The 10,329-nt window shown below is 44.5% G+C and overlaps 1 protein-coding gene across 2 annotated transcripts in view; it reads left to right on the top strand.

The window, feature by feature from the left end:
* Positions 1 to 1,380: 1,380 nt before the first annotated feature.
* The window catches only part of MARCHF3 (membrane associated ring-CH-type finger 3), a 130,308-nt gene continuing 121,359 nt past the window's right edge, over positions 1,381 to 10,329 (top strand). Inside the window, exon 1 of one of the 2 annotated variants that reach the window (XM_006191455.3) lies at positions 1,381 to 1,623. The gene's annotated coding sequence lies outside the window, so the exon portion shown is untranslated. The remainder of the gene's footprint in view (positions 1,624 to 10,329) is intronic. The other variant, XM_032476632.1, reaches the window with a different exon arrangement.

The following is a 10,329-nucleotide window of genomic DNA, read 5'->3' as shown; positions in this document are numbered from 1 at the left end:
ACCAAGGAGCTTGACCCCTCTCCTGCCATGCACACCTTTGTACTAATATGGGTTGGGTGTCTCCCTGTGGCAGGTGCAGTTCCGTGCACATAGAGGCTGTTTCCTGCTCCAAGTTTAGTCTAGGGCTCGCTGACATTCTAGGCCTCAGCCTGGAAAGCAACACCTACTCTTTGCTTTTTGACTCTTGATACCCATACCTCCATATGTATGTGTGCTGCAGCCAAGGGAAGGGCTTAAAACCCGGTTAAAGAGTTTATCTGCCGACAAAATGAGCCACAGTGGCTGGCCAGGAAGAGCACAGCCCATAAAGCCTTCCTCCAGGGCCACTCAGCCGTGACTGATCCAGTGAGCTCAGGCTACCCCCAGGTCCCCACTACAGAGGCCTCTGAGTTAGGACCTGGCACTTTCGAAGGGGAGGGGGCGAGAGCGTGCAGTGAGACAGCTGGGGCTCATGAGTTCCTTCTGCCCGCTAAGATGGACGGTCATGGTCCCTCTGGCAGACCCCAGGGACAGCAGCAGGGGGAGCCACCGCTGCAGATGCCACTCCGCCGGGCAGTCCGACGGTAGAGCACCCGAGCCCCCTTTCGCCCCCGGGCTCTGCCCAAGTGCCCGGGCACCTTGGATCGGGAAGGGAGCCCAGGTGCCTGGTAAGGTCCCGGCTGCAGGCACTGTGGGAGGCAGAGGTGAGGAGAGGACGTGTGGTGAACTTTCCAGGAGGCTGGCGGAGTTGGAGTTTTGTTTCGGAGATAACCACCAGACCGCAATCAGAACCTTTTCAGGGAGCCCGGAGCTCGACTTCTGGACCCAGGCCTCCACTGGTACCGGACCCAGGCCTCCACTGGTAGCTGGGTGATCCGGTCCGGGACTCACCCTCTTTGGGGCTCGGTTTTCCTCAGACTGCGGGGCCTCCTTTGGGGCCGCCAAATTCCGCACCTCCTGGGGGCGCCAGGGGTGGGCGGTGTCTACCCAGTCTCGGACGGCGCTGTGTTCGGGCTTCCCACTCCACAGAACGCCAACATGCGACGGCTCCGGGCGGCCTCAGGCCTCTTCAACCATGGGCCTTCTGGGGCAGCCACTTCCCTTCGGAGGCGCCGGAGTCCCGCCGCAGCCGCCCCCACCGCCCCAGCCCGCAGCCCGGGATCCCCACCGCAGCCAACTTCCCGGCTGAGGGCGCGTCTCCCCGCCGGCCCTCCGCTGGGGGCGATTGGACGGCGGCGGTGGAGCGGAGCGGGGCGCTCGGCACCGCCCGCGGCCGCCCTGGGCCCTGGAACCCCCGCGATTGGCTGCGGGCTCCGCCAGTCATGGGTTGAAGGGCGCCCCGCCCCACGGGGCCGGCCCAGGCTGACTCCGCCCCGCCCGCCGCCGGCCCCGCCTCCCCCCGGAGCCGGATCGCCTCAGCCCGGCTGTCCGCCTCATTCGCTGATCAGGTCCATGAATTGTCAGCGCGCTCCAGGCAGCTGCTGAGTCCGGGCGGCCGCCCGGCTTGTCTGCTCCCTCCGAGGTGCCTTCCCGAGCCAATGTGCTCCGGTCGGCTACGGCTAGAGCTGTCGCCGGTTCGGGGCAACTTGGGATTCAGGACCCGCAGCAGGGGAGTCGGTTTGCTATCGGGACTCGGCGACAAGGGTGAGTGGCCGAGCGCAGGGCAGACGGCTTTTCTCGGCGCTGTTCTGCCAGCCGGGGGACTGGACGCGTCTTGGCGCGCGTCAGTCAATCCGGCTGAGCGTGGTGGCTGTGGGAAGGTCATGGCTGGGCAGGATTCACTCCTTGCTGGCATCCCCACTCCCGAACTTCTTGTTTCAAAGCATCGCAACTCGGCCCGGGACGCGGCTCTGGGTTCGCAAGAACTTGGCGTGGTGTAATTGCCATCATTAGGTGGGGCTTGGGGACGCGTACACTGGCCCTCTGCGGCGGCAACACGCGCGCTAGGGGTGGCCTTCGTGCCCAGTGGTGTGTGGACAGGAGTTCCTAGATGGCTTGAGGACGGGTTCCTGAAAAATTAACACGCTCCGGAGTCGGTGCAGCGAGATAACCCTATGTCTGTGTGCAATACGAAGCCAGATCCAGCGATCGTAGTGATCCAGTGGGTCTTTAGGGGTCAGAGAACTTAAGTGACCAACCAGGTTCTGTAGCAGGGGCTTCAGTACTTTGCAATTATTGAAAGGAATTGACAGCACAGATATTAAACTTTGTAAAGTAATTACTTTCTATTAGCATTTGAATCCACATCCCTCATGAAGTGCTAGGACCTCCACATCCACCTGCAAGGTGTGTCGGAAGGATCTGGTTAGGACCAACGGGGAGCTGCTCTCTGTCCCAGTGTCCGGGGGCCTGGGAAATTCAAGATGAGACCGTAAGAGCGACCACCAGGCTGGTCGGTTCTTGTTTGTTTGAGCACCTGTGTGTTTAAGTGATGAAGTTGTGACAGGAACTGACAACAGATGATTCAAGGTTAAAGCTGACACTTCATGTTAGTGACTCAGTCTGGGATAGATTTTTTTTTCTCTCTCATTGATAAGGAGTAAAAGCAGCGGGTATTTCTGAGTGCAGTTTCATACATGTAGCTTATATTATGGTGGACTAAAAAGAATTGAATACAGTATTTTCTTGTAATTGTTATTTGATGTGAATGAGAGTTTATTGAGAGTATTAAGCACAGACTTGGGTATAGAATTGGGGAAATATTTTGATCTTTGAAAAATGTATGAAAGCAGTGAGATATATAGCTGTCCATGCACACGGAGATGTACCTAAATGGGTGTACTTCCATGTGTGTATATAACTGATAAGTGAATGAAGTAGAAATATGGAGGGGGAAACAGCCTTGAACTTGCTTTGGATAGAGAGACGGATCCTATGATCTGTGGGTTGTATGTTGAGTGTGTGTGTGTAAGCATGTCTGTATCTGCCTAATCTGTCTGTCTGGGTCAGTATACGTATGTCCATGAACTTTATGAGTATTCAATTCAATACCACTCGGTGCAGATTCCTGGTTCCTATTTTACAGCCCAGCAGCCGCTAGCCGGCCCATCTGTTAAAACATAACATGTACACTTCAGTGGGAGCACCAGGGTGGAACGTGGGTAGGGGGCAACCCTTAGTAGAAACAACATGCTACAAACAAAGCCTGCCTCTCAAGTCTATTTTCATTTAGAATTCAGTCTGAAGGTGTGATTTTTGTTGAGGAGAAAGGAAGTGTTTGACTCTTCAGAAATGGCCAACTATATTTTTTGAAATAATTACAGGCATGGTTTGGGAAGGGGGAGTTTATAGGAGAAAAAAAAATCCCTCTAGAAAAGAAATGTGGTGCTTGTCACACACATTACCATGCAATACTGGTTTACTGCTTTGCAGTAGCATGTATATCAGAAGCTGTTTTCTTTTACTTCTTAAGAGAATACATTAAAACTGAATTGTTTTGCACCAAAAAAAAAATAATAGAAGTAAACAGAGCTTTATTACTGAGGCTATTTAATCTACTAGAGCTAAGACTGCCTTAGTAATTCTAATGAAACATGTTTTTAGAAATTTATAACTTGGATATAAATTCGTATTCAGCCTAATCACTAGTTGCAACGGTTCACAATATATAGTTTAAAAATAATAAAAAGCCTTTATCACAAAACTTCTGATGACTAAAAAGGTATGGGAGGAGTATAACAGCTTATTAAGTTCCTGCAGCCAAGTGACTGATACTTAAAATAACTATAAATCCCTTTAATAATATGATTACTTTTGGTAACAAAGAAAAGGCAATATTTTTGAGAGGCATAGTTGATATTTTTCCCAATAATTTTAGGCTCATAATTATATTTTAATAATGGTGTTTATTATATGTGGGTACAATAAACTGGAATCATTCTTAAGAACTCATCACAAGAAGTATTATTTTCATTTGTACTATTTTCAGTACATTGCATTGTTTATAATGTACTTAAACATTTTGGGGAAAATATTCTAATCCCTAATCTGTGTCTTTAAATTTCTGATGGGCCATGTAGACATAATAATTCTCCTCCTTGATGTGAATCACCTGAATCAACTGGGTTATTCTTTAAAGATTCAGCTTATGGGCTGGACTCCAGTCTCCAAGATGATATTCAGGAGTCTGGAGTGGGGCTTAGGAATCTACATCTTTAACAAGCACCTGCGAGTTATTCTGATGTCAGGGATCCCCTCACCATACTGTGAGAAGCACTGGAATGGTGTTTGTAATATAAAAGAACAATTATAGTCTGTGAGTTGATTCAACAAATAATTGTTCCAAAATTTCCAGGTGGCATTTACCAGCCTTGTGAAATTTATAGGTAACGTTTTAACTCTCTGCCCTCAACAAAGGCACCTTTTGTCCTGTGTTGAGAAGTGTTTTTGGAATCCTTAGCTATCCTTATTCCAAGTTATTAGCCTCAATTTCAAGGAAGTCTATCTAGGGAAGCAAGGTAATTTAAGACCTCAACCTGGCCTGATCCATTCCCTACTCCAAGGCCAGTGGGTTCCTGGGGTGCTCTAGGATGACTCTGCCAGTCCTAACTCACGTTGTCGGGCATTTCTCCATGGAAAGGAGAGGAATCCTAGACTTTGAGAGCCATCTTTGACTCATTAAAGCTCTTCCAAGCTTGGGGGCTAGAACCTCAGCAGGGCTAGTACAGACTTATCTGAGTTCAAGAATCTCCTTGGGAAGCTGTAGCTGGTCTGCTTGTTGGTCAGGAGTGTCCAAGAGGCCCAGGAAGTTTCATTTTCAGGAAGTCATCTTAGAATTATTTTGAGGTGTCCAATTAAGTGGGTACATAGATTTTTCTTAGTATCACAGAGAGATGGGTTGAAAATTGATCGTCACCTCTCCTTTCAAATCAGTATGATTCTGATTTATTAATTATTACCAATTAACTTTTTCATATGTAGTTTGATACTGACATTTGTATTCTATTCTCCCATTTCAGTCCAGCATAGTTCTCAGTGTAAGACTCCTAGATAAAGTTTAAAAGAGAAAAGATCTGTCAGAAATTGTTCTTTCCCTCTTTCTACCATCCAAGAACCTGAAAAACCAAATGACTTCTCACAGGTCAGAAGTGGCCAGAATATTTACTTCCCTGATCACAAAAGGACATGGATAGGCTGGGACCCTGAACTTGGATTGTTCCAGGCCACTAGATCATTACTGGGACTTTTACGGAGCAATTTATGTTTTAAGGAGCACTTGGCAGGCATATTTATAGGTCGCTTATCTTAACAATCCTTTAAATGCCATGATTTTTTCCTACTTTGTTACAGATGAGCAAACAGCAGCCACAAAAGGATAATATAGTTGTCCCTCAGTACCCTTGGGGGATTGGTTCAAGGACCCCCAGCGGATACCAAAATTCGGGGATGCTCAAGCCGCTTATATAAAATGGCCTAGTGCAGTCGTCATTCCATATCCACGGGTTCCACATCCACAGATACTGAGCCAACTGTACTTAGACTGTCTTTCACATTCAAAGATGACACCAATAACTGTGAAGCTGGCCTTGCATTTTGAACTGTTTTTATTTAGCTTCATGGTGAGATGACAGTTATGCTTAGTCATTCATAACATTTAGGGTTTTTTTTTTTTTCATGTCCTCAAATATTTTTTATATTGAATGTGACCCTGGAACAGTTTTCTTTATAAAATTAACCACTATATATAATAATTGGTTCAATGATCCTGACCTTAACCATTCAGCCTTGACCCAGAATGGCAAATAAATTTGTGAAAGGTCACAGAGCCAATGGCAGCAAAGCCTATATGTAAACTTCTGGGGACTAATATTTTAACCTGTACTGTTTGCATATTGAGTCATGTTATGCAGCTAATAATGTTTCTACACTCCCCCCCCCAAAAAAAGTTGCTTATATTTCATTTGCCTGGCTTCTGCATGATTGGGTGGGCCTAGAAAATTTCCAAAGCCTAAGGTATAATCACAGCCCCTGATTATACAATGGGACCGATTTGTGCCTAGTTGAGAAACTACAGTAGACTACTACTTTTCCTAAAACTGGGCCATAGGTCATTGCAAGTTTCTAAGTAACAATTCTCACTTACTTTTTTTTTTGGCTATGGGATATGTTTGGCAAAAAGCAAATTCTTTTCAACTTTTTGACCCTTCTTTCCGTACCATTATTCCCAGGGTGACATCCACTTATAAAAAATTCACTTTTCAAGTCAATTTGCCCTTTCAACAGCTCCTAATACTTAAATTTTAGTCATTCTGACTCTTTTTCCTCCCTAATGCCCCCTTAAGCTCCTACCTTCACTTTGGTTTTTTGAATCCAGTAACATCTTCTAATAATAGAATAGCCACTGAGCTACAGAGGTTCTATTCTAGCTTTAAGTTTGTGGATTTAATTATAATGATATTAAGAAAAAAGAAAAAGAAGAAAGATAATATTAAAGTCATGTTGAATGTATCATTAGATATTCCCAGCACACAGTTTCCATGGGAAACTTAAGATTCAGATGAATGAAGTGACAGATGCACTCGTCTGTGTCCTTACAGACACTCTTCTGATACAAGCTGAGAAACATAACTGAAGACAGCATCCTAGGTTACAGAATAAAAACAAATGTTAAGCTCTGAGAAAAGAACTGGTGCAAAGTGAAGGGTCAGGGCTGGGATGGGTTGGAGAGAGTGGTGAGAAAGAAATACCTCCAGTAAAATGCTAGACCAGGTGGTAAGAAATTTATAGAGGTGATGATGGTTTGGGGTTTCTTGGGGGCTTTAATTCTGTTTTGTATTGTCTTCACAACCCGCTCGCCCTGCTTGCTGTAAATAATTTATTATAGCAGCAGGCCTTCCCCGGTTAGTTTCTTTTTTTATATATGTAACTTCTTCCTTCTCATCTCTGGGTCTAATCAGAAGCTTGTATAACAGGGTGGCTGCTCTAGAGTACTTAGGAAAACCCGTGATCAGTATTGCCACATTATAAACCCATGGCTGTTCTGTTCTATTCTGCAGTGTTCTCTTCCCTGCTATATTAACTCAGTATCTGTGTTTTAAACAATATTTTATTAATCTTTGCACAATGAGACTTCTGGGCTTATTTTTCTTGGCTGGAACTATCTTTTGAGTAATCCATCATCAGACCACCATTGATCTAATGATGTATTTATTGCTCACTACTGCAGCACTGGCAGGAAACCTAGTATGATTCTAAAAATTTGATTAAAAAGAAATCAAGTTTTTGCAAGGTGTAGCCATCCAATTATGTTAGCAGCTGCCAAGTATATTTTATGCTAAAGTATACACACATATTTCAAGTGAACAAAATGTGATCTTTTCAAACACTTTTAAAACATTTTGCTACAAAATAAATGTATCAAGAAGATGCCTCGTAATTAGAAAAATTACAAGTACACTCCCCACCTCAGCCAAAAGTAAGGTATAGTGTTTTTCAGAATATACCCCTAGACAGTAAAATGGATAGATTTATCTTTTTGATTGACAGTAATAAAAGCGGTGGTGATAAGAACTAGCTCCTGGTCCTTGAACAATCTTCCAGGTAATCATTACAAGTCAAAATGAATGGAACTGAATTAACATAGTAATCAAGTACCCATCACGGGTACCCCTCTTCTCAGCTTAGCTAACTCAAAATGCAGTTCAAGTATCAGCACCTTGGGAAGCTTTTCTATGCCCCTGTTTGACTTGGTTATATACTGCCAGCAGAACCCTTATCTCCTATTATCTCCCCGTCCAGACTGGGAGCCCTTTGAGGACAGGGACCACACCTGTCATCTTATAGCTTTTCAAGAGAGAGTGCTAGGTACACTAGAGGCTACAAAGAATTACAGGTGAACACCTGCAAGGCCTTAAAGGGACATGCACAGGATATTCACCTAAAGTTTGAATGGTAGTTAATAACTGGATCCTAATCCCAGACTTTCCATTTTAGTGCCAGTCTTAGCACTTCATGTAACTATCATCCAGCCTGCTCCCTCCGGCTTCAAAGTCCCTCTGCTCCCTTCCACCTTTCCTCCTTCTCTCTCACCTCCCTGTTGTGTCTTCTTCCAGAATGTCTCCAACTCCCCCCCCAACCCCGTCTAGGCCCCCCACCATGTTCCTCTGTTGTTCCCATACCACTTGCCATATCTTAAAAAGGCAGCTGACTCATGGGTCCCCGCTGGAGACTTGGGATGGTCTCACTCTGCCACCATTTGAAGTCTCAGATGGCTTGGTTTCTTTTGCCACCCAGTGTAGGCGACCATCTAGCTTAGGCCACGGGAGGTTTAGGTGCCTTCAAGGAACTAGCTGGTGCAGGGCCTAGAGGCTGCTGACAGCCAAAGCTTAACATAATGGGGAAACATGACATTTTTAAAGTGAAGCTTTTTTTTTTTTTAAAGAATTCCAGCAGACTTTTTCTTTCAGAGACTAACTTTCATAGTATTTTTCACGCCTTGTGATTCAGGAAGCATCCCTAGTCATGTTTATGACGTAGTCTGAGGGCTTAGATGAGCAGCAGTTCTTAGGTCAGAGCTGGGTGGCTGAGGTGGTGTACAGACTGTATGTCCAGGTAGAGTTTATGGATCAGCTGAATTAAGCATAACTGCTTGAGGCCAGGGCCATTAGGACAGCCCTTTTATGTTAGGTCGTAACAGGCTTTAAATGACTGCAGGAGATCAAGGACCTCTATTTTCTGTCTCATCTGGGAGATTAAGCCTCACTTAACAGAGGTGCTCTCTTCTCATACCTGCCAAGAAAATATCACTGGAAAATTGAGTGGTTACATCTCAAAGTTATTTCAATGTTCAAGGCAACAGAGAAGATGAGCCACCTAGATTAAGATTAGGTCATGGACTGAAATACTGGTTTCTTTTGGATCTTGTAAAAGTCAGCAGCCTCTGCCTCTGCATAGCCCAGAGTTTCTGCTTTCCCCTAGGAGCTGGGACCTGGGAGCACTGGAGGGAGGCTGGGGTGTGGGGTAAAGGTAAACATCTGTAGAGCAATACTCCACTCGTCCCCTTCCCTGCATCCAATGGAGGTTCTCCCTGTGGTGCCTGGTCTGAGTATTTTCTCAAGTCTGCCTTTCAGTGTCCCTAATACCAAATCTTCTTCCTCTTAACACTTTGTGAACCTGTTCCACAAACAGAGGTTCTCAGAGCTTTGAAGTTCCCATCCTTAACCTCCTAAGTTTCCCCAATTTCACCTTCTCTCCTTCATGTAGTCCCACCCTCCAGGAATGTTTTCCTTTCTTTAACATTCTCTTTCCCTTCTATTCAAGAACTCTACATTGCAAAAGCTCTGTGGCAATCAGTGTTACCATTGATCTTTTCCCTGCAGAAGTAACTGCATTTGTGACCATTTTCAAAGGATTTTCCTAGAGCATCCCAGTGTATCTTTCTAGTGCTAAGAAAAAAAAAAAATCACCATAAAGTAGCTTCTCCTCACTGGTCTATTACATGCTCCGACAGCCTTACCCAGTGAAAAAGTAGTTAGTCTCACAAAACCTCAGTTTTCACCAACTTTACCCATACTTGCCACTGACACCCAGCCTTACCTGCCTAATCACTCTTACCACCTCCTGCTCACCTTTTATATCATTAAGAAACAAGACCACTCAGCATCTCTTTTGGCAATAGACATATTCGTTACAATGAAGGAGATAAAGCTTTCTACAAAAAAGCCAACACAGGTACACACAAAACAGAGAAGGCAGAGCTACCCTGATTTCTTTAAAAGCAGGACACATGGACTGGTGCAGTTTTTGTTGATGAGTTCTTAATTTGTTGCTCTAACCACGGCCTATTTCTCTTTTGAGGCTGGATGACTGCCTTATAGCTAATGTCAACACTTTTTTCTTTCCCTTCAGAATTATTGCCAATGAGTTTCAGTTTTCCATGTTTCGGTTTCTTTTTCCTGATCGACTTAAACTGTGCTGTTTATATCTCCTCCAGATATTTCTCTCCCACTTTCCTGCCCCTGACAGCATCTCATCTTTAAGACATCATCCTCACACTGAACGAATTTCCATTTTCGCTGAGATTCGTAATGAAGACATTAAGTGGAATCCTGATAGTGACCCTTTCAAGAGCTAAGGCACCATTTACTATTCTGTTTTAATTATGGTCTCTTAGCAAATTTTCACCAGTTATAATGTTCACCTCATTTTCTAAGTAATGTTTCTCAAATACTATACAAAATTATGAAATCCATGTGCATTACACATTCTGCTCTCCATTACGGGCTAAATTTATAATTCTGTAATTTTCTTGTAGGAAAAATGCTTATTAGACTGGAATGGTTAATTTAGTTTTAAGCCATACTGCTTTTTCACTTATTGTGAACCATTAGACATTTATGTAATCTTTTATTT

Source organism: Camelus ferus, chromosome 3 (assembly GCF_009834535.1).
Source record: "Camelus ferus isolate YT-003-E chromosome 3, BCGSAC_Cfer_1.0, whole genome shotgun sequence".
Taxonomy (NCBI): domain Eukaryota; kingdom Metazoa; phylum Chordata; class Mammalia; order Artiodactyla; family Camelidae; genus Camelus; species Camelus ferus.
This window is presented reverse-complemented; position numbering and strand designations above follow the sequence as displayed.